General features: G+C 41.9%; 1 protein-coding gene across 1 annotated transcript in view; it reads left to right on the top strand.

The window, feature by feature from the left end:
- The window catches only part of LOC126108558 (large subunit GTPase 1 homolog), a 200,194-nt gene that overhangs the window by 116,809 nt on the left and 57,448 nt on the right, over positions 1–25,937 (top strand). The window lies entirely within an intron of this gene.

Below are 25,937 nucleotides of genomic sequence, written 5' to 3'. Positions count from 1 at the left end.
GCGTTGTTTTTTTCTTAGGGCCCAGTATTTCTTCGTTCTTTCTGATCTTCTTCTCCTCTCTTCTTCAGAAATGAAGGGTTTGGACTTTTGTGTAGATTTGTCTCGGAACCTTATGTTTTCATCTTTGGTAATTAATTTAGCTGTTTGATCAATAAGTGAAATTTCTGAAATCATTAATTCTACTAGGTCTTTCTCAGTTTCCTTAAACCAGTCGGGTTTCGTTTTGCGGTTACGGAAGAAGTCAAAGCTTTGTTTAGTTAATCTGTTGGAATTCATTCTGCGAAGATGACCATAAAAATTTATTCTTCTTTTTCACATAGAATGTGAAAGTTTTTCAATTTTCTTGTAGGGAGTTTCATTTTTGAAATATATACTCTTATTGTCTTGAAATTTTGGCCCAATGATTTTTCTTAAAATTTTTCTTTCCTTTAGCTCAGGTTTCTCCATTTGGCCTTTGAAATTCATGTCAAGTGTTTGTGCTGCATACAGTGCTTCTGACTTAATCACTGTCTTGTAATGTTTAATTTTGGACCCACATGAAAGGGATTTTTTGTATGTATTTTTTGTTACTTGGAAGGCCAATTCAAGTTTATTTTCTCTGGATTCCATTGCTTTGCTTTTCCCAGCATTCCAACTAATCCATTCTCCAAGATATTTGAATTCTTTTACTATTTCAATCTTCTGTTCTTGAACTTTGAGGTATTTACATGAGTGCTTGATGTTTGTCAATATCTTAGTTTTTCAAAGGAGATGTGAAGACCTATTTTAGCTGCTTGTTTCTTTAGTTCAAGGATTTGTTCCCGTCTTTCTTCCATTGTTTCAGCAAACAGGGCCATATAATCTGCAAAAGCAATGCAATGCAATTTACTTTAAGGTTCTTCTTTTTGCAACCCAGTCTTATACCACTCTTAATATTTGTGTTCCATTCTCTGACTACTTTCTCCAGCGCACAATTGAACAGCAACGGTGAGAGCCCATCCCCCTGTCGCACCGCCGTTTTTACTTCAAAGGGTTCTGATAATTCACCCATAAATTTAACTTTCGAAAATGTATTTGTAAGGCTCGCTTTTATGATATTAGTTGTTTTCTTATCCAAACCCATTTCTTCCAGGACTGATAATAGAGATTCTCTATCAATCAAATCATATGCTTTTTGAAATCAATGAAGGAGATTACGTATGTCTTTGCCCTCGATTTTTGATATGCTGTAATGTTTTTGAGGTTTAGTATTTGTTCCAAACATGATCTACCCTTTCTAAAACCTCCCTGGTATTCCCCGATTTGCGGGTCCAATTGTGGCTCTGCCCTGTTCAAAAGGACTTTAGAAAGAATCTTGTACGTTATATCCAGCAGTGATATTCCTCTGTAATTGTTGTAGTCTGTCTTCAAACCTTTCTTGTGGATAGGGTGGATGAGAGCTGTTCTCCATCCTGCGGCGATCTCTTCTTCTTTCCAGATTTTATCAAAAACACACTTAAGGGATGTAACTGCATTTTTGTCAGCCTTTTTCCATAGTTCGGCCACTATTTGGTTTTCTCTGGACGCCTTGTTGTTTTTAAGTTCTGGAATGACCTTCTTGCTCATTTATTTTTAGTATAAGACTTTTACTACTACATTTTTTATTTCTTTGGTGCTGTTTTACACTGTATTCTACATTTATAACATTTTCAAGGGAGAAATTACTGCTTACATAGTAAACATAGTGTACAATAACAATTGCAAGTTTTCTGTTAGTGTCTTAATCCATGGGTTCAGTTGGTGGGGGCTCAGCTTCAGGTTTGCTTGTCCTTCTGTACAGACTTTCTGTCTCGTTCTTGTAGTTTTCAGTACACTTCTCAGTCTTCTTGTCAGTACAGTTTACGATAATGTGGACAGTCTCGGAGGAAACTAAAAGATGGAGGAATTCCTCGAGAGACTTCCTATTCTTTGTGTTTCTCATTGATCCGGAAGTCTCTATGATTACGTTCCACAGTCTGGTCTGGATCTCCTGCGAGCCTGGATGTTTCTTTGTCCGCTTAGTGAGCCCATCCTTTCTGAGATAGAAGTCTTCACATCTGATTCGCCCATCCATTTCATCATTGCTGGCATCCGTACTTGAGTCACTGTCATGTTCACTCTCTGAAATCTGACCGTCAGACTCCTCGAACGGATCATCATTAGGTAGTGATACTTTCTCTTTGCATTCCTCCAAATTCTTGCCTGCCCCTTTGCTCTTCTTCTGTTCTTTGCAATATGTCCATCAGCGTAGCTGCTTCCTGTACATAGGTCCATATCTTTAATATAATATATCATATATCATCAGTAATTATAACATACTGTAATATAGTATAATAAACAAATACCAATTGCCCAGTTATAAAACAACTGAGATCACAATAAAATAGCAATAATATATTGTGATATACACACATCAAAAAAAAGTTTTGCATCGTCTTGGTTCCTAGAGCACCAGAATCTGTACAGCAAATTGGAATAGAGATCAACATAAACATTATATCCGCCCTTTTTATTGCTCATGAAAACCACACATTGCATGTTGTGCCACCGTACAGCGAGACCTTCAGATGTGGTGGTCCAGATTGCTGTACACACCGGTACCTCTAATACCTAGTAGCACATCCTCTTGCATTGATGCATGCCTGTATTTGTCGTGGCATACCACCCACGAGCTCGTGAAGACACTATCGGTCCAGATAGTCCTACTCCTCAGTGGCGATTCGGTGTAGATCCCTCAGAGTGGTTGGTGAGTCACGTCGTCCATAAACAACCCTTTTGAATGTATCTGAGGCATGTTTGATAAGGTACATGTCTGGAGAAAATGCTGGCCGCTCTAGTCGAGCAGTTTCATTATCCTCTAGGAAGTCATTCACAAGATGTACACAATGGGGGCATGAATTGTCGTCCGTGAAGACGAATGCCTCACCAATATGCTGCCGATATGGTTGGCCTATCGGTCGGAGCATGGCAGTCATGTAACGTACAGCCGTTGCGGCGCCTTCCATGACCATGAGTGGTGTATGTCCGCCCCACATAATGCCACCCCAAAACAGCAGGGAACCTCCACCTTGCTGCTCTCGCTGGACAGTGTTTCTAAGGTGTTCAGCCTGATCGGGTTGCCTCCAAACGTATCTCTGACGGTTGTCTGGTTGAATGCATATGTGACACTCATCGGTGAAAAGAACTAAAATGTAGACTTTCACAGCCGGAAATGTCATGTCCATTATGATTATCCAGGCTGTTATGCCGTGGTCGGTTGATGAATTTTGTATCAATTCCCAACGTTTCGTCCCTGTCTGTGGGGGAGATTTCTTCAAGGGGGTCTGTAGCTCGATGGAAGGTCCAACACACCCCTAGCTTGCTACCGACTGCCGCAGCGTGACATCATGTGTTTTGAAAACGTCAGTGCAGTTGGCCCCTGTCTGCTGCCATAGATCGCTGTTGCCATCACCCAGTAGTGGACGGGTGGTACACATCTTCCTTAGCGCCGGCATCCATATACCTTTTAATTTCACACCCTCCTCCTTTTGATTGAAATTTTTAAGGTGTTTAGCGATTTTGATTGCCTCCCTGTAGAGCCTTTTGCTATATCCCCTTATGGCAGCTAGTACTTGCGTCTCCTCGAAACGAATATAGTGGTTCCCTGGCTGGAAAGCATGCTCCGCAACAGCTGATCGTTCTGTTTCTCCTCTTCTACAATTTCCCTTGTGCTCTTCCAAACGTTTAGAAACAGTTCTTTTTGTGGTACTCACATAAACAGCTCCACAGCTGCATGGGATCCTATACTTTCCACCTTTTTCCAATGGTTTGAAAGCGTCCTTGGCAGGCTTAAGGTATTCCTGTATCTTCCTGGTGGGCTTGTAAATTATGGTAATATTCCGCTTCGTCAAGATCCTCCCTAGACAGAAGAAGTAGTTTGATAATTTGCTACCTAATCAGACTGTTTGGCATTTAGATGTTTCCCGGACCGTTGTCAATTTATCCAAACGTTTGTTATCTGACGATGAGACATCTGTGCTTGCCAAGGGAGGAAATTTTGCTGTTAGTCCGCGTTTTGTGCCCACAGAAGAATTTATAGCCAGTGTAGAAGCAGGAATTCGCAGTGTGGATTCTGTAACAGCTGAAGGAATCCGTATGGAAACAGTGAGAATATTAGCCAATGCAAAACCACCGAAGAGTAATATAACTGTGGGTGAGAGAAGAGCTTTAAAACTCCTGAATGACGATGATAGTAATTTGATTCTCCCAGCTGACAGAGGAAGCGCCATGGTGGTTATGGATGTGGCTGACTATCAGAGTAAAATTACTGATCTACTGGATCCGCAAGCATATAGGAACCTGAATAAGGACCCCACTACAACGTTCTTAGAAATGTGTCACAGTTAATAAAACGTCCTCCATTGAGGAGAGTGTACAGAAAGGTCTCTGCAATTCGGTTGTGCTACAACCGAGGCTCTATGGATTGCCCAAAATTCATAAAGAAAATGTACCGTTAAGACCGATACTAAGTGCCATTGGTTCGCCCACCTACTCGTTAGCCAAGTTTTTTGACTACGCTGCTAAAACCACATGTGGGCCGTTTGGGCTCTTATATAAAGAATTCAACACATTTCATCAGCAGATTGAATGGCATAGTGGTCCAGCCAGAGGACATATTGGTCAGCTTCGATGTGGTATCGCTGTTTACCATGGTTCCACTTAATGATATATTGGAGCAGCTGTATCGAATTTTTCCTACCGATATTTCAGAACTGTTTAAGTGTTGTTTGACGACCACATACTTCAAGTGAAATGAACAGTTTTATGAGCAAACGGATGGCGTGGCTATGGGAAGCTCCCTAAGTCCCGTAATTGCAAACTGCTTTATGGAGAAATTCGAAGAACAGGCCTTAGATACTGCCAGCAAAAAACCAAATGTATGGTTCCAATAAGTGGATGACACGTTTGTGCTGTCGAGACATGGCAGGGAGGAACTAAGCCGGTTCCACGAACGAATTCAGTTTACAATGGAGGAGGAGGTAGACGGCAAATTACATTTCCTCGATGTGCTGGTTTTTAGAAACAAAAATGGTAGTTTGGGCCACTCAGTATACCGCAAACCCACACACACGTACTGTTATTTGCACCGGGATTCGAACCACCACCCCCCCAAGAGAAGCAGGGTGTTATCAAGACGTTAGTGGACCGAGCTAGAAATATTTGTGAACCTGAGTTGCTCGACGCGGAGATGGAACATCTCCACAATGCACTAATGAAGAACGGATATTCATCCACCGAAATAAATCATGTGTTGAGACAGCCATGCAGAAATCATAGTGACGTACAGGCTACTGCAAAATCTAAGGTTTTCCTGCCATTTGATAAAAATGTAATGGAAAGGAAAGGGCGGATCTTGACGAAGCGGAATATTACTGTAATTTACAAGCCCACCAAGAAGATACAGGAATACCTTAAGCCTGCCAAGGACGCTTTCAAACATTGGAAAAATGTGGAGAGTATAGGATCCCATGCAGCTGTGGAGCTGTTTATGTGAGTACCACAAAAAGAACTGTTTCTAAACGTTTGGAAGAGCACAAGGGAAATTGTAGAAGAGGAGAAACGGAACGATCAGCTGTTGCGGAGCTTCCTTTCCAGCCAGGGAACCACTATATTCGTTTCGAGGAGATGCAAGTACTAGCTGCCATAAGTGGATATAACGAAGGGCTCTACAGGGAGGCAATCAAAATCGCTAAACACCTTAATAATTTCAATCAAAAGGAGGAGGGTGTGAAATTAAAAGGTATATGGATGCCGGTGTTAAGGAAGATGTGTACCACCCGTCCACTACTGGGTGATGGCAACGGCGATCGATGGCAGTGGACAGGGGCCAACTGCACTGACGTTTTCAAAACACATGATGTCACGCTGTGGCAGTCAGTAGCAAGCTAGGGGTGTGTTGGACCTTCCATCGAGCTACAGACCCCCTTGAAGATATGTCTCCCGCAGACGGGGACGAAACGTTGGGAATTGAGACAAAATTCATCAACCGACCATGGCATAACAGCCCAGATAATCATAATGGACAGGTGAAAAGAACGTGATGCGAGTCTTGTACGGTCCATTCGGCATGTTTTTGGACCCATCTGTACTGCACTGCATGGTGTCCTGATTGCAAACGTGGACCTCACCATGGACATCAGGAGTGAAGGTACGCATAATGCAGCCTATCGGACACAGTTTGATTCGTAACGTGACGTCCTGTGGCTGCACGAAAAGCATTATTCGACACGGGGACGTGGATGTCAGGTTTCTTCCGAGCCGTAATCTGTAGGTAGCGGTCATCCACTGTAGTAGTAGCTCACGTGTGGCCCGAGCGAGGCATGGCATCGACAGTTTCTGTCTCTCTCTATCTCCTCCGTGTCCGAACAACATTGCTTTGGTTCACTCAGAGACACCTAGACACTTTCCTCGTTGAGAGCCCTTCCTGGCACAAAGTAACAATGCAGACGCGCTCGAACTACGGTATTGACCGTCTAGGCGTGGTCGAACTACAGACAACAGAAGCTGTTTTCCTCCTTCCTTGTGGTATAAAAAATAGCTGTCACTTAGAACTGGTGCAGCAGTGGAAGCACAGAAAGGTGCGGTGCAGTAAACCCCTACAGAGATAACGGAGATGTTTGCTCGTTAAGCTCTAGGACGTGAAGGACGGAAAGGCACGGAGCGCGCCTGGGTAACTGCCACTGATAGCAATTCAGAACCTCAGCGGTACCTGTGTCTTCATCTAGGTGTGGTAAATGAAAGTAAAACCTGTGGGATGCACTGCACCGCACCTTTGAAATGGAAAGTTAAAGTAGAACTGGGCTGTATGCACCACACTTGCACATGTGTATGAGAAAGTCAGAGACAAAATTGTGTTGTAAAAGCATACTAAATAAGATTTTTTGTACTGGTTTTGTTGCTGTTTGAATGGTGCACCGCTAGGAAGTTCACACTGCCCTCTGCAGATGCTAGCAGTGCTGAGACGAGCCGAATGTTGATACTTACCACACCGCTGTAAACAGCTGGAACAGGAGCACCAGAATTCCCTATCCCATGTACAGCCTTAGACATAAAGACTGACTGCCAATCGGCCGCCAGTCGTTAACTTAAAGGTGGCCTATAAGACTGACCGCCCCTGACGACGCTAAGTCCGGTCATCTGCGCAATATGGCGACACTGTAAGATGCGGAAGTGTCAGGAGGAAGTGGTGTCTACTTCAGAGATGTTGTTGTGTTGTGTGAGCCCACGGTCTAGTGGTAATCGTCGTGCATTCTAAACTTGTAGTTGCACGTTTGCGTCCAGCTGTATTTCTCTTTTTGTTTCCTCATTTAGGCCCTCGTCTAAAGTTAGGAGTCAGAGTGAACATCGAAGATAATTCACTCACTTTCTACCCACCAGTAATAACAAATACTTGCAGAAACAATTCCCCAGCACAGCTTGTGACTGCGTCACGATCAGAACAGCTTACGCTCGAGCATTTCCTCGCACTGCAGCTGCTACCGGCCGGTCGCCACGCGCCGCCTGAAATCCGGCACTGCCCAGGTGAACGCGGCGCGACGCTGTCAGTGTATGTATCGGCTGTCATTTTCGAATTTGAAGTTCTAGTTATCAAAATCTTGCAGTTAAGCAATCTATTTTGCATGCTTCAAAATCGAGATCTACGGTTAAGCATTGTAAAATTGGGTTGCAAGTGGAAAACGGTGAAACAGCTGCAACACAATATTTACTTTTGATACAATAGAGGGGTCAATGCAGAGCAGTCAGTTCAAAAGATTTGAACTGTTAGTGGACAGAATGCTTTTGGGAAAAATACACTAGAAAAAGAGATTCTTGTTTCAGCAAAGATCGTTCTGACACGAATGATTTTCCACCGTAAGGAAGTCTCAACTACTGGTATAAGTGACGCATTACCATGTAACCATCATGTAATATTTGCATTCCACAGGCAAGGTTCAGGAGTCCAGTGTAGGATTACTGCATGCTCTAATTTGGAACAACAAAAATAAACGGAGTAACTATTATGGCAGTTTTGCTTGAATGTCATCAAGTCCCCATTGAGCATTCCAATCCAGTAATGTTACTGGTGATGAGTTATGATGCCTTTATTGTCAACTTCCTAAGAAGAAATGGAAAGCTCAGCCCTACCACAAGACTAACTTGAGCAAAGAGTAGTGTGGACATAATATTTTCCATCTGATAGCTCCAAAAGTGTGTTTCGCACTACGAATTCTTCCCCAAGTGTGTGTCCGTCACTGCTGGAATTTGTTGCCAACAACTGAGACACCTTTCAGTCGCAGTGTAAGAAAATAGACTGACAAAACTACATCACGTGTGCTACTGCACGATAACGTGCTCTGTTGATTTATCCAGGAGACTGAGAGGGAAGTCATCTCTCAGGCGCTTGTATTGATAGGGATGTCATGTCTCAGGCATTTGTCCCTATGATGGTATACTGGCAGAATTTTACCTTTCCCACTCTCGATCGATGAACCGGCAAGGCAATTCCTTTCTAGGCGAAAATGCTCTTCGGACTACACTTGTTTAATGACATTGTTAGAACTAGTAGGTTTCTATAGGGGTAGAATTTGTAAATTACTTTAGCATTGTCATATTGTTGTAGATATTGTGTAAGAATGTGCTGTTGCTGATTAATTTCTCTTTGATGATTACTGTTATGTTTAGTAAAATATTGGAGTACACATTTAAAATATTCTCTGTAATAATACAAATTAAATTCAACTTACTACAGAAATATCACGATGGCAGTCTATCTTAATAAAGCATCGAGTGCCTGGAAGACGATTGTGCCTATTTTAACTCGAATTAGTAGGATATTACGACTTTTGGTTTGTATTTACTTCATGTCCTGTGTCATACTCAAGTATTATGAAAATGTGGCAGTTCACAGATAAAATTATGAATTCACAACAACAAAAAATATGTTGGCAGAAAACAAAAGTGGCACTATGAATATTGCAGTACTGTAAGGTTTTTGCTCCGATTCTAAGGCGTACACGAAAATAGCAAGATGGATTTTGTTCGAGCGTTGTCTTACGATTCTCTTATTGTGTTTCTATCTGCCTGCTTGCAGCTCTGCTACAAACGAATCAATATCTGACTTTCAGCGAGTCTCGAAAGGCGAACGAAATCAGCTTAGCACCTCGTAAGCAAGCACATTACCTAGGAGCTGTGAATAGGTGCACAGCAGATGTGTCTTACTTATTGGCCAGTAGCCGCTGTGACAGATAAGTCGCAACATAAGGAATGAGAGTAGTTGCATTTCCTGTGTCGAACTACTTTTGTGGACTCAAAAGCACTAACTGATATCTATACGTCACATCTCAAAAGAACGTTACTCATGTTATTCAGTTGAAATGACACGATAGTATCAAGTGAATTTGGCAGGATAGTTCTGTGCCGTCAAGGAAGTAACTCGTCGGTCACAGAGTTACCAAACGTATTCTGAATTGCGAATTATGAAACAGGTTTCGTGCTAGTTGCTGCTCATACCTGCAGGAAATGAGACGTCTCCTTGAGGATACAGCAGCTCAGCACTTGGCTTCGTTATAAGTTCTAAAATGTTAACATACGCCTCCCCGTTGAGGCATGCGCGAGTGTGAGTGCGAGTGCGGGAGTGTTGTTGTGGTCTTCAGTCCTGAGACTGGTTTGATGCAGCTCTCCATGCTACTCTATCCTGTGCAAGCTTCTTCATCTCCCAGTACCTACTGCAACCTACATCCTTCTGAATATGCTTAATGTATTCATCTCTCGGTCTCCCTCTACGATTTTTACCCTCCACGCTGCCCTCCAGTACTAAATTGGTGATCCCTTGACGTCTCAGAACATGTCCTACCAACCGATCTCTTCTTCTGGTCAAGTTGTGCCACAAGCTCCTCTTCTCCCCAATTCCATTAAATACCTCCTCATTAGTTATGTGATCTGCCCATCTAATCTTCAGCATTCTTCTGTAACACCACATTTCAAAACCTTCTATTCTCTTCTTGTCTGAACTATTACTGTCCACGTTTCACTTCCATACATGGCTACACTCCATACAAATACTTTCAGAAATGACTTCCTGACACTTAAATCTATACTCGATGTTAATAAATTTCTCTTCCTCAGAAACGATTCCCTTGCCATTGCCAGTCTACATTTCATATCCTCTCTCCTTCGACCATCATCAGTTATTTTGCTCCCCAAATAGCAAAACTCCTTTACTACTTTAAGTGTCTCATTTCCTATTCTAATTCCCTCACATCACCCGACTTAGTTCGACTACATTCCATTATCCTCGTTTTGCTTTTGTTGATGTTCATCTTATACCCTCCTATCAAGGCACTCTCCATTCCGTTCAGCTGCTCTTCCAAGTCCTGTGCTGTCTCTGACAGAATTACAATGTCATCGGCGAACCTCAAAGTTTTTCTCTCTTCTCCATGGATTTTAATACCTACTCCGAATTTTCCTTTTGTTTCCTTTACTGCTTGCTCAATATACAGATTGAATAATATCGGGGATAGGCTACAACCCTGTCTCACTCGCTTCCCAACCACTGCTTCCCTTTCATGCCCCTCGACTCTTATAACTGCCATCTGGTTTCTGTACAAATTGTAAATAGCCTTTTGCCCCTTATATTTTACCCCTGCCACCTTCAGAATTTCTCTAAGTCTACAAATGCTAGAAACGTATATTTGCCTTTTCTTAATGTAGCTTCTAAGATAACTCGTAGGGTCAGTATTGCCTCACGTGTTCCAACATTTCTACGGAATCCAAACTGATCTTCCCCGAGGTCAGCTTCTACCAGTTTTTCCATTCATCTGTAGAGAATTCGCATTAGTATTTTGCAGCTGTGGCTTATTAAACTGATAGTTCGGTAATTTTCACATCTGTCAACACCTGCTTTCTTTGGGATTGGAATTATTATATTCTTCTTAAAGTCTGAGGGTATTTCGCCTGTCTCATACATCTTGCTCACCAGATGGTAGAGTTTTTTCAGGACTGGCTCTCCCAAGGCCATCAGTAGTTCTAATGGAATGTTGTCAACTCCTGGGGCCTTGTTTCAACTCAGGTCTTTCAGTGCTCTGTCAAGCTCTTCACGCAGTATTGTATCTCCCATTTCATCTTCATCTACATTCTCTTCCATTTCCACAATATTGTCCTCGAGTACATCGCCCTTGTATAGACCCTCTACATACCCCTTCCACCTTTCTGCTTTCCCTTCTTTGCTTAGAACTGGGTTTCCATCTTGATATTCATACAAATGGTTCTCTTTTCTCCAAAGGTCTCTAATTTTCCTGTAGGCAGTATCTATCTTATCCCTAGTGAGATAAGCCTCAACATCCTTACATTTGTCCTCTAGCCATCCCTGCTTAGCCATTTTGCACTTCCTGTCGATCTCATTTTTGAGACGTTTGTAATCCTTTTTGCCTGCTTCATTTACTGCACTTTTATATTTTCTCCTTTCATCAATTACATTCAATATTTCTTATGTTACCCAAGGATTTCTACTAGCCCTCGTCTTTTTACCTACTAGGTCTCCGCTGCCTTCACTACTTCATTTCTCAAAGCTCCCATTCTTCTTCTACTGTATTTCTTTCCCCCATTCCTGTCAATTGTTCCCTTATGCTCTCCCTGAAAATCTGTGCAACTTCTGGTTCTTTCAGTTTATCTATGTCCCATCTCCTTAAATTCCCAACTTTTTGCAGTTTCTTCAGTTTTAATCTACAGTTCACAACCAATACATTGTGATCAGAGTCCACATCTGCCCCTGGAAATGTCTTACAATTTAAAACCTGGTTCCTAAATCTCTGTCTTACCATTATGTAATCTATCTGAAACCTGTCAGTATCTCCAGGCTTCTTCCATGTATACAACCTTCTTTTATGACTCTTGAACCAAGTGTTAGCTATGATTAAGTTGTGCTCTGTGCAAAATTGTACCAGCCGGCTTCCTGTTTCATTTCTTAGCCCCAATCCATATTCACCTACTACGTTTCCTTCTCTCCCTTTTCCTACTGACGAATTCCAGTCACCCATGACTATTAAATTTTCGTCTCCCTTCACTATCCGAATAATTTCTTTTATTTCATCATACATTTCTGCAATTTCTTCATCATCTGCAGAGCTAGTTGGCATATAAACTTGTACTACTGTGGTAGGCATGGGCTTCGTGTCTATCTTGGCAACAATAATGCATTCACTATTCTGTTTGTAGTAGCTTACCCGCACTCCTATTTTTTATTCATTACTAAACCTAGTCCTTGATTTCCCCTATTTGATTTTGTATTTATAACCCTGTATTCACCTGACCAGAAGCCTTGTTCCTCCTGGCACTGAACTTCACTAATTCCCACTATATCTAACTTTAACCTATCCATTTCCCTTTTTAAATTTTCTAACCTACCTGCCCAACTAAGGGATCTGACATTCCACGCTCCGATCCGTAGAACGCCAGTTTTCTTTTTCCTGATAATGACGTCCTCTCTAGTAGTCCCGCCCGGAGATCTGAATGGGGGACTATTTTACCTCCGGAATATTTTACCCAAGAGGACGCCATCATCATTTAATCATACAGTAAAGCTGCATGCCCTCGGGAAAAATTACGGCCGTAGTTTCCCCTCGCTTTCAGCCGTTCGCAGTACCAGCACAGCAAGGCCGTTTTGGTTAGTGTTACAAGGCCAGATCAGTCAGGGGGGAGTTAGAGGTGCGCAAAGACGAGGTTATCAGTGCCCCCACTTAAACTGAAGACAGTTTGTTGTTACAATGAGGAACACAAGTGTATTAAATAAAAAATCACAAGTTTAACTAGGTAACGAGATGGACAAAGAAACTAGTTACGATATTGGATAAATTAATAACGGTAAGATGTAAAACAAATGAAGTACTACAAATCGGATTAAAAATCACTGTGAAGTATTTTAGTGTGATGGGAAGTTACAAACTGAATTCTTACCCAACCCATGTCTTGCATATTATGTTGAGTAAGTAAGAAGCATTAACTCCATAATATCATTAGCAGAGACAGTGCACTCTTGTTGTCGAGGCTCGCGACAAGTGCAGCGATTAGCAGTGCCCAGTGCCGCCGCGATTTATTTATGTTGGCTGAGCGTGGACACTGCAGCAGATACTTCGCCATAAACAGAAAGAAATCACCTTGGTTCTGAATGCAGTGAGCGGACCTCACTGCCTGCATGTTCTTATAGTAACCAATGTGAGACTCTACTCACAGGTGCCATGGAGCAATTGGAACGGGTATCGTGTCATTAGTCATCAGTATATTGACCAGTGATGAAATGTCCACTCTATTTGAATCTTAAGGAAATAGAAAACGTCTCACAAAGTAATGTGAGGTGATATCAAAATTTATCCAACACACAAAAATTAACTGCAGGGCTTTCATGCACGCAGTAGCAGCACCCAAGGAAATATTGTCTTGGAAGCGTATACTTCTTTTTTTCCTCTCATATCAATGCCCTTGTTTTAGAATGATGTGAGAAAATAAACACAAAAAACTAAAGTTTCTGAGAAGCATATAAGTCATTTCCTCTTCTCATATCACAGCTTTTGTTTTAGTGTGAAGTGAAAAACTAAACAGTTTAGCATTCTGAAGCATAATATGACACCTGATTCTTATGATAGGCCCTATCGAAAATGCAAAAAGCAGGGAGTTCTCCAGTCTTTTGTACAACAGTCTGTTTCCTTTCATGCATTACTATTGCTGGCAGATTCGTATATAGTTCTTCAGCAGAATGAGCCTTATGTTATTGTGCTAATTCAACAAAGACTAGTTCCCCTAGAGCAGTGAAGGTATTTGCACATGTCTGTATTCAGCAATGACTGCCAGTTGCCACAACACTTTACAGAATTCATGGGGCAGGCAACACAACTGCGAGAGCACTTCAGACTTCATTCAGTAAGTTGTCACGAGACGGACGGAAATGTCAAGTTAATATCACTTTCTGAGTCATATTCAATCCAAAATGATGTGTTATTAAAGTAGGTGAGTGTTCTAGCAATTACTCGTTGATAATTCCAATATGTGTATTCCGGTATCCAAAAGAACCAGTTGGTGTGAAACCATCGGAAACTCTTGGCAATACATGGACTCTTCCCTTCGCTGGCTAACCTCTTATTGTTATTTAGGATTCTTTCTGTCCTAGGCATAATGCAAATGCACTCATAAGGTGCTTTCCACTATTCTTGACAAACATCAGCGACCTGTAAGTACCGCGAGTAACAACTGTGTGGTGGTGGTGATGATGATGATGATGGTATAGATTGTCAGTGGATGTGGTGGTGTTGTTGTCAAACTGCTTACAGTAACGTTAATGGTGGTGCACATAATCTGGCGCTGGCTACCTAAATAAAGATAGTGTGGTGGCGTTGTCGCTTCTCTTTATTTGGCATCATCTCGACTAATCCGATTTAACGATCATAGTACTCCATTCACGAGCTGCTAATGATACAGTACGACTACAGAGATCATTGTGTGGGGATTACATTAATTTTGCAGTGAATTGTTTGACAAATATTACCTCAGCTATGCAGCTGCAATGACTCACTTATACAGGTACTCTATGTTGCACTTGGTTAAATGATCAGCTCGCTACAATCCTGCTTCTACTGTTCGTAAACGCTTGTATACAGACCATTCGTTACTTGATTAAATATGTGCTACAATCTGATTCACATGTATATGACAAGGGATAGCACAATCACAAAGCAATGACTAAGAAATGGATGCCGTTGTGGTCCCATTACACTGATGGCAAGACAAATGTTCACAAATCACCTGTATTGCCTCAAAAACCAATTGCATCTTAAATATCGAAGGACAGACATCCACACTGTCACAGGACATTGAAATACAGCAACAGCAGCAGATGAAAATTTGTGCCCGACTGGGGTTTGAACCAGGACCTCCTGCTTAGCAGGCAGACGCACTGACCATTGCACTATCGGGACAACAGCCAACCTGCCTGCAGGACCTATCTACACACGCTCCTCATCGGACACAAATTCCCATCTTTGCCGCATACCACATACATGGTACTCCCCATCCATTATTCCACTGTTCGCAGCCACACTGTATTCCCGCAAGGGTTCAGACGATGACGTGCGTCTAACACTGAAAACTTTCAACGGCTTGTCGAGACCTCAATAACTAAACGGGATGTTTCAGGAGGAATAGTAAATATTGTAGAAGGTGGCAGTTAGACAATTTGCAGAAAAAAATGCCATATAAGACGTGTGCAATTTTTATTGAGTACATACAGCTGGGTTCAATGCATTTTCACTTTGCTTTTTGGTCCTAACAGGATGCTGTTGCCTACTCTTCCTTCAAAATGAGCATGACGGGGCTCCAGCACATTCTAGTCATCGGGTGACACATCATCCAAACATAACATTTCCTGGAAGATGGATTGGTAGATTGGACACTTTTTTTGGCCACCGAGGTCCCTGGACCTTATCCCTTTGGATTTTTGCCAGAGAAAGTAAACTCGAGAGCCGATTTGATGTTCAGATTATGAATAATGCAGCTCTCATAAAAGAACGCAAATACGATCTCAGAAGAGCTACACATGATGTTATCAAGAGAAGTCAAAAGTGCATTGAAGTTGGTGGGGAAATTTTTGAAACTAAGCTTTGAACGTCCTCACCTGCCTTTGCTTTGAGTTTGTTAGCATTACATACCAACAGATGTATCTCTGTACTCTATAAAATGTGGACACATTTATATGGAATTTATGCAATTCGTCCATATTACCAGCTGCTAAAATATATACTATTCCTCCTGAAACACCCTGTATATGCATATATGAGTGGTATCTGTTCTTTCAGACATGTCCGAAAGAACAGAACTCCCCCCTCCCCCCCTCCCCACACACACAGATATTTCTATGTTACGTGCTATTCAGAAAATGTTTGGAAATTCAGTGATAGTGATGGACTGGAGCTGCATTAAGCTACTCATTTCACTAGAGATACACACACCAAAAAAAGTTTCGCAATACCCTGGTTCCCAGAGATCCTGAAGACAATTGACTATGGATACTGTATCACAGACACAGTCCCTTTGACTGTTCACAGATGTCACTAAACCCACCCAAAGATGTAAACAACCATGCATGAGCAGCGCCTATTAGGCAGAGGGGGTCTGACAGACAATCAGTTACAGTCATTCCACCATGAAGGAGGTACACAGCTCATGTTGTCAATAGTTCAACCATGTCTAGACAGTCAATATCGCAGTTCGATCGCATCTGCATTGTTAATTTGTGCCAGAAAGTGTGTTCAGAAAGTGTGTTCAGAAAGTGTGTTCAGAAAGTGTGTTCAGAAAGTGTGTTCAGAAAGTGTGTTCAGAAAGTGTGTTCAGAAAGTGTGTTCAGGTGTCTCCGAGTGAACCAAAGCTATGTTGTTCAGACACGGAGGAGATACAGAGAGACAGGAACTGTCAATGACATGCCTCACTCAGGCCGCCCAAGGGCTCCTACTGCAATGGATGACCGCTACCTACGGATTATGGCTCAGAGGAACCCTGACAGCAACACCACCATGTTGAATAATGTTTTAGTGCAGCCACAGGATGTCATGTTATGACACAAACTATGTGCAATAGGCTGCATGATGCGCAAATTCACTCCCAACGCCCTTGATGAAGTCCATCTTTGCAGCCACGACACCATGCCGAATGAACCGCTCAGGATTGGTATCACGTTCTCTTCATTGATGAGTGTCACATATGCCTTCAACCGGACAATCATTGGAGATGTGTTTGGAGACAATCCTGTCAGGCTGAAGGTCTTACACACACACACACACACACACACACACACACACACACACACTCTCTGTCCAGCACGTGCAGCAAGGTGGAGGTTCCCTGCTGTTTTGGGGTGGCATTATGTGGGGCCGATGTACGCTGCTGGTGGTCATGGAAGGCACCATAATGGTTATACGATATGTGAATGCCATCCTGTGACTGATAGTGCAATCATATCGGCAGCATATTGGCAAGGCATTTGTCTTCATGGACGACAATTCGCACCCTATCGTGCACATCTTGTGAATGACTTCGTTCAGGTAAACTACATCACACGACTAGAGTGGCCAGCTTGTTCTCCAGACATTAACCCTATCAAACAGGCCTGTGATAGATTGAAAAGGGCTGTTTACAGATGATATGACCCACCAACCACTCTGACGGATCTAGACCAAATCGCAGTTGAGGGGTGGGACAATCTGGACCAACAGCTCCTTGATGAACTTCTGGATAGTATGCTACATCAAATACAGGCATGCATCACTGCAAGAGGATGTGCTACTGGGTATTAGAGATACAGAAGTGTACAGCTATCTGGACCACCAGCTCTGAAGGTCTCACTGTGTGGAGGTACAGCATGCAATGTGTGGTTTTCATGAGCAATAAAAAGGGTGGATATAATGTTTATGTTGATCTCTATTCCAATTTTCTGTACAGGTTCAGGAACTCTCGGAACCGAGGTGATGCAAAACTTTTTTTGATGTGTGTAATTGCAATTTTCTACACTATTCACGTTTAATAAGTGACAGCAATTTGAAAAATTTACGTTTGCAAGATGGTTACTCTATGTGTTAATTAGAGTGTCTCTCATCGTTTACTTTGTGGGAAACCTGCTTCTTTCCGCCCTAGCCTATACCACAGCAATGAGAAAATGCTCACATTGTTGATATTTCACTGGATGTGCTACTGCAACTGTAGCCAATGATTCAAATCCCGTGGGAAAAGTGTATTTCAAGTCAGACGGTTTTGCTGCTCCTCTACTGTCACTGACAACGATCACAATGAAATCAAGTATAGGAATCCTACGAAATCCTCGGGTTCATAGTTCGGTGCTGTGCAGATGAAAAAAGTAATTTTTCACAATTATCAGATGACGCATGGAGTTTGTCAGATTCTACTAATTGTCACTGCATTATTAACTGTTGGATCACAGGCGCTTTTCTAACACTTATTGTAACTTTTTTTTTTTTCTTTATGTTAGAGCTGGAAGAATAGAAACATCTAATTTTCGCCATATGGAATATTCGAATTCACCTTAGGTCTTCGCATTTTGAGCAACGGCAGAGTATGCATGAGAAAAACTGACAACAAGAAGCCAGGTCATGCCTGTCTTCTGGTGGGTGTGTCAATGACAGTGATCTCAATAACAATATTGTAAAGCAAAGCCACATTGTGAACTCAACCACTGGAGAAGCTCCAAAAATTGTGAATTGCGTCTGGTGAATATGCTTTCAAGATTCTGGTCCAATTAAGACAGTAAAACACAAATAATTGTGACAGTTATTAATTTATGATTCTTTGTTTCCACTCAGTGCACTGATGTATTACACTCTAGCTCCTACATCTTGTTACAGAAATGGGAATAACACTCACTGACATGTATTGAGGATATTCCAGCCCTTGCCACCCACAGCTTTGAGACGAAGCTACAGTCACTTCTCAGGTCACTCACAGAACACATCAGCTGATATCCTTCCTGGTAGTATAACTGAAACTTGGCAACAATGCAGAATATGTTTGGTAACTCTGTGACCGACGAGTTACTTCCTTGACGGCACAGAACTATCCTGCCAAATTCACTTGATACTATCGTGTCATTTCAACTGAATAACATGAGTAACGTTCTTTTGAGATGTGACGTATAGATATCAGTTAGTGCTTTTGAGTCCACAAAAGTAGTTCGACACAGGAAATGCAACTACTCTCATTCCTTATGTTGCGACTTATCTGTCACAGCGGCTACTGGCCAATAAGTAAGACACATCTGCTGTGCACCTATTCACAGCTCCTAGGTAATGTGCTTGCTTACGAGGTGCTAAGCTGATTTCGTTCGCCTTTCGAGACTCGCTGAAAGTCAGATATTGATTCGTTTGTAGCAGAGCTGCAAGCAGGCAGATAGAAACACAATAAGAGAATCGTAAGACAACGCTCGAACAAAATCCATCTTGCTATTTTCGTGTACGCCTTAGAATCGGAGCAAAAACCTTACAGTACTGCAATATTCATAGTGCCACTTTTGTTTTCTGCCAACATATTTTTTGTTGTTGTGAATTCATAATTTTATCTGTGAACTGCCACATTTTCATAATACTTGAGTATGACACAGGACATGAAGTAAATACAAACCAAAAGTCGTAATATCCTACTAATTCGAGTTAAAATAGGCACAATCGTCTTCCAGGCACTCGATGCTTTATTAAGATAGACTGCCATCGTGATATTTCTGTAGTAAGTTGAATTTAATTTGTATTATTACAGAGAATATTTTAAATGTGTACTCCAATATTTTACTAAACATAACAGTAATCATCAAAGAGAAATTAATCAGCAACAGCACATTCTTACACAATATCTACAACAATATGACAATGCTAAAGTAATTTACAAATTCTACCCCTATAGAAACCTACTAGTTCTAACAATGTCATTAAACAAGTGTAGTCCGAAGAGCATTTTCGCCTAGAAAGGAATTGCCTTGCCGGTTCATCGATCGAGAGTGGGAAAGGTAAAATTTTGCCAGTATACCATCATAGGGACAAATGCCTGAGACATGACATCCCTATCAATACAAGCGCCTGAGAGATGACTTCCCTCTCAGTCTCCTGGATAAATCAACAGAGCACGTTATCGTGCAGTAGCACACGTGATGTAGTTTTGTCAGTCTATTTTCTTACACTGCGACTGAAAGGTGTCTCAGTTGTTGGCAACAAATTCCAGCAGTGACGGACACACACTTGGGGAAGAATTCGTAGTGCGAAACACACTTTTGGAGCTATCAGATGGAAAATATTATGTCCACACTACTCTTTGCTCAAGTTAGTCTTGTGGTAGGGCTGAGCTTTCCATTTCTTCTTAGGAAGTTGACAATAAAGGCATCATAACTCATCACCAGTAAAATTACTGGATTGGAATGCTCAATGGGGACTTGATGACATTCAAGCAAAACTGCCATAATAGTTACTCCGTTTATTTTTGTTGTTCCAAATTAGAGCATGCAGTAATCCTACACTGAACTCCTGAACCTTGCCTGTGGAATGCAAATATTACATGATGGTTACATGGTAATGCGTCACTTATACCAGTAGTTGAGACTTCCTTACGGTGGAAAATCATTCGTGTCAGAACGATCTTTGCTGAAACAAGAATCTCTTTTTCTAGTGTATTTTTCCCAAAAGCATTCTGTCCACTAACAGTTCAAATCTTTTGAACTGACTGCTCTGCATTGACCCCTCTATTGTATCAAAAGTAAATATTGTGTTGCAGCTGTTTCACCGTTTTCCACTTGCAACCCAATTTTACAATGCTTAACCGTAGATCTCGATTTTGAAGCATGCAAAATAGATTGCTTAACTGCAAGATTTTGATAACTAGAACTTCAAATTCGAAAATGACAGCCGATACATACACTGACAGCGTCGCGCCGCGTTCACCTGGGCAGTGCCGGATTTCAGGCGGCGCGTGGCGACCGGCCGGTAGCAGCTGCAGTGCGAGGAAATGCTCGAGCGTAAGCTGTTCTGATCGTGACGCAGTCACAAGCTGTGCTGGGGAATTGTTTCTGCAAGTATTTGTTATTACTGGTGGGTAGAAAGTGAGTGAATTATCTTCGATGTTCACTCTGACTCCTAACTTTAGACGAGGGCCTAAATGAGGAAACAAAAAGAGAAATACAGCTGGACGCAAACGTGCAACTACAAGTTTAGAATGCACGACGATTACCACTAGACCGTGGGCTCACACAACACAACAACATCTCTGAAGTAGACACCACTTCCTCCTGACACTTCCGCATCTTACAGTGTCGCCATATTGCGCAGATGACCGGACTTAGCGTCGTCAGGGGCGGTCAGTCTTATAGGCCACCTTTAAGTTAACGACTGGCGGCCGATTGGCAGTCAGTCTTTATGTCTAAGGCTGTACATGGGATAGGGAATTCTGGTGCTCCTGTTCCAGCTGTTTACAGCGGTGTGGTAAGTATCAACATTCGGCTCGTCTCAGCACTGCTAGCATCTGCAGAGGGCAGTGTGAACTTCCTAGCGGTGCACCATTCAAACAGCAACAAAACCAGTACAAAAAATCTTATTTAGTATGCTTTTAGAACACAATTTTGTCTCTGACTTTCTCATACACATGTGCAAGTGTGGTGCATACAGCCCAGTTCTACTTTAACTTTCCATTTCAAAGGTGCGGTGCAGTGCATCCCACAGGTTTTACTTTCATTTACCACACCTAGATGAAGACACAGGTACCGCTGAGGTTCTGAATTGCTATCAGTGGCAGTTACCCAGGCGCGCTCCGTGCCTTTCCGTCCTTCACGTCCTAGAGCTTAACGAGCAAACATCTCCGTTATCTCTGTAGGGGTTTACTGCACCGCACCTTTCTGTGCTTGTAAGTGGAGAGGTCTTAACCACGCCCCACATTTCTAAGCAAGTTCCCGGGTTTTTCACCACTGCTGCACCAGTTCTAAGTGACAGCTATTTTTTATACCACAAGGAAGGAGGAAAACAGCTTCTGTTGTCTGTAGTTCGACCACGCCTAGACGGTCAATACCGTAGTTCGAGCGCGTCTGCATTGTTACTTTGTGCCAGGAAGGGCTCTCAACGAGGAAAGTGTCTAGGTGTCTCTGAGTGAACCAAAGCAATGTTGTTCGGACACGGAGGAGATAGAGAGAGACAGAAACTGTCGATGCCATGCCTCGCTCGGGCCACCCGTGAGCTACTACTACAGTGGATGACCGCTACCTACAGATTACGGCTCGGAAGAAACCTGACATCCACGTCCCCGTGTCGAATAATGCTTTTCGTGCAGCCACAGGACATCACGTTACGAATCAAACTGTGTCCGATAGGCTGCATTATGCGTACCTTCACTCCTGATGTCCATGGTGAGGTCCACGTTTGCAATCAGGACACCATGCAGTGCAGTACAGATGGGTCCAAAAACATGCCGAATGGACCGTACAAGACTCGCATCATGTTCTTTTCACCTGTCCATTATGATTAACTAGACCACGGGCTCACACAACTTGTAAACAGCTCGGAAGTAGACACCACTTCTTCCTGACACTTCCGCATCTTACAGTGTTGCCAGATTGTGCAGACGGGCGGGACGTAGCATTGTCAGGGGTGGTCAGTTTTATTGGCCACTTTAAGTGAACAACTCGGACTTAGTCTGTGTGGCGGCCGGTTGGCAGTCTGTTTTTATTTCTAAGACTGTACATTTACTGTGGATGTTGTTTACAGCCCTGTAAAAGTGTTAAATGTCGCTAAATTTGTTTTAATGAGATGTGTTGGAGAATACACCAAAACCTCATTTCCGTAATGGTTTTTGGCAGTGTAAACAAATCAGTAGGGCTTTAGAATGAAACAGTCATTGTCCAAATCAATTTCCGTCAAAATTAACAGATATGGCAGATGCAAATCTATATGCAGCACCCTCTACACAGGGAGTAAAATGTCATTCACAACTTGTACTAAACCAGACTGCAATGGAAGGGATGCAGTGGTTGAGAAAGGGAGTTATACAAGGCTGTAGCCTATTCCTGATGTTATTTCATCTGTAATTTGAGCAAGCAATGAGGAAACAGAGGAGAAATTTGGAGAGAGAATTAAAGTTGAGGAGAAGAAATAAAATCTTTCAGGTTGTTGTTGTGTCAGAGATGATAAACGGCTTGGAAGAGCAGTTAAATGAAATAGGTAATGTCTTGAAAATAGGCTCTAAAATGAACATCAGCAAAAGTAAAACAAGATTAATGGACTGTTCAAATTATGTTGATGCTGAAGGGATTAGTGTACAAAATGAGACACCAAAATGAGTAGATGAGTTTAGATGTCTGGGGGGTGGGGGGCAAAAAGCTCATGGTGCCTGAAGTAGTGATGATATCAAATGTGGACTGGCTGTAGCAAGAAAGGCACATTTGAAGAAGAGGAATTTGCTAATGTCTAATATAAACGTAAGTGTTGAGCAGTATTTTGTGAAGGTGTTTAAATGGAATGCTTCCTTGTACGGAAGTGGAATACAGATGATAAATTATGCAGGCAAGAATGTAGTAAAAGTGTGTTACGTGTATTTCTGCAGAAAAATGCTGACAATTAGGAGGGTGGATGGGATGGCTAATGAAAAGGTACAAAATCAGATTAAGGGAAAAGAAATTTTTGGCACAACACGAATAAAAGTGGGTGTAAGTTGGTAAGACGTAAAGGAATAGTCAGTTTGGTAATGGAATGTGCGGGGGAAGGGGGGGGGGAGAACTGTACAGGTAGAAAAATGCATGACTGTGGTAAACAGGTTGCAGTAGTTTCAGAGAGATGAAGATGCTTTAGTGGAATGAATTAGCATAGAGAACTACGTTAAACCAGTTGTCAGATTGGAAATCGCAACAGTACTGTAATAAGAGGTCTGCACTGAGGTAAATATATCCACGGATGTCTGCAGTATAACAACTACCGTACTTACTCGAATCTAAGCCACACTTTTTTTCCGGTTTTTGTAATCCATAAAACTGCCTGCGGCTTAGAATCAAGTGCAAAGTAAGCGGAAGTTCTGAAAAATGTTGATAGGTGCTGCCACAACTAACTTCTGCTATCAAATATATGTAGCGCACTGCAGGCCTGCTTTGCAGTCACAAAGATAAATACTAACGCCTAAACCTCGGTGTCAGAAAATAATTTTTTTTAAAAAGAGGTGGAAGGCGAGCTTTTTTCTCCGCCCCGAGTTTCGACCACTGCATTTTCATACATTTCCAACAAAGTAAATACAAATTCTGTATTGTTCATCTTTGAATGTAGCAGCTTTTCAATGTACTATGAAAATCCGACTGGCAAGACTGTTTGGGATGTTTGTCAATATGGCCAACTTTACGTTCTGAATTTTTTCCTACCTGTGACAAGAGATGGTTGCTAATAGGAACTTTTATGAATTGTGAATCACATGCAGTATTCTCTTCACTATAAGAATAATACGAATATAAACATTTTGCCATGTATTCTGTCGTGTTTGCTGCTATCTTATTTAAATCCTGTCTGCCTAATAAGCTATGAAACTAGAGTGAGACAACAGCAAACGTGGAAGAATATACATATCATGCCATGTTTATATTCGTATTATTCTGATGCCGAATAGTGATACAGTCAGAAATGAAGCACGACAACTGACTAGATTTTTAAACCTAAGATGACTGTAATTTCTGTGCAGAATGTAATGTACTAAAGAGGCGTCTGCAAAGATTTTCAAATGGAGAAAAATTTTTGCTAAACTCTTCTTCACAACATCTTCCATCACACGCAGTCTATTATTTGGTTCATAAAACAACAGTGCATGACACAGTACAATAATGCATTTTCAGCTTAGAGTGACGTAAACACCTATAACAAAGAGAACGGCACTTACATCAAAGAAAAATAAGCAATCAATTCAAACCAGACGAAGCATGTGAAAAAGGAAGGGTACCCGTATAAATACGGATGGAGCGCCTGATGCATAGCGATGGCTACCTGGTAAAGCTAAACTGTTACGCTTATGACTCGAACCAAACTCCTGTGGCTGTATCGTCATTCATTCGACCTAAATTGTGTCTCATATTACAATGGATCAAATTTGTTTAGATTTGAAGGTGCGGCCTAAAACTTTTCTCTCCCCTTGAATTTCGAGTCTCAAATTTCAGGTGCGGCTTAGATTTGGGAATTTTTTTTTCCCCTTCATTTCTTGTTTCATTTTTCAGGTGCGGCTTAGATTCGAGTGCGGCTTAGATTCGAGTAAATACGGTACTTGTGGATAATATCACCAATGTGAATGTTTACAATAAAATTACTGTGCAGTTAGAAGTTAAGGGCAGCATTTGTGTGAAGATTTTTGTCAGTTTGTAGTATGTGATATCAGTAATTATAGTTATTGTAATATTAAGTGTCTATTGTTACCCATTTGGGGTGGCTGCCACTATATTGACTTCAATGTGCAGTGTTCTGGAAAGGGTTGATGCATTTCTGACATCTGTAAGGCCTTTCTTGCCATTTTCCACACAGTTAAATGTATGTCCTACTCGTGGCGTGTCGGCAGTTGCCTTATGTTGAGTCATCTCTGTTCCATTTACATTCATTTTAGGATGTCAGTTTTCTGATTTCCCAAAGCTGCCTCAAAGCTAGCTGAATGTTCTTCTAGGGGACTCCACCCACTCTTACCTTCCCTCTGTGCTCTGATTTCTGTTTGTGTATCACATACAGCACAAATACTGTTCAGTGTATAGTCTGTGACTCTGTCAACATTAATTTTAAATAATGGGTCAAAAAAAGGTATTTCTGAGACCAATGTAATGAGTTTTTCAGAAAGGACATTCACAGATGTTGGATGTGGGGTCCATTTGTGACATGGTCAATGTCTATCTGACACTGCTGCCCTGTGGTTTTCTTCTTACTTACGCATCCTTTCTCCTCGAATTGCTTTGCCCGGCTAGCAGTGGTGTGAGTGTATGGTACCACATTACCAAACTTTGTCCGAAAATGTCCATGAATGATGAATATTGGTGATGACGTTGTCGCATATTGTGTGACAATGTGCCTTTTCTATTGTGGGTGCCATGAGTTTGAATACTGATGCCAGCTATAAACAGTAATGGTGATTTTCCACTGTTTCATTGTTTCCACCTGAAGTGTTACACATCCTTTAGGCAAACGACATTTTGCACTCGTTCTGTAGTATGAGGAAATATGATAGTGACAGTAGAGTATTAAGTAGGGAATAAGTCATGAAACATATACTATGCACAGGTGTTTGTTTCCATATGTGCAGACATTAAATGTGAGGTTTGGAGTACGAGAAAGCAGCGAGAGGTGGCGACAGGTAAATGGCTTCACCTGCTGTGGGCGGGGCCCTTAATGTTTCGATGTCAC

The sequence above is a fragment of the Schistocerca cancellata genome, chromosome 11 (genome assembly GCF_023864275.1).
Source record: "Schistocerca cancellata isolate TAMUIC-IGC-003103 chromosome 11, iqSchCanc2.1, whole genome shotgun sequence".
Lineage (NCBI taxonomy): Eukaryota > Metazoa > Arthropoda > Insecta > Orthoptera > Acrididae > Schistocerca > Schistocerca cancellata.
The sequence above is the reverse complement of the archived record's forward strand: the minus strand, read 5'-3'. Positions and strand labels throughout refer to the sequence as shown.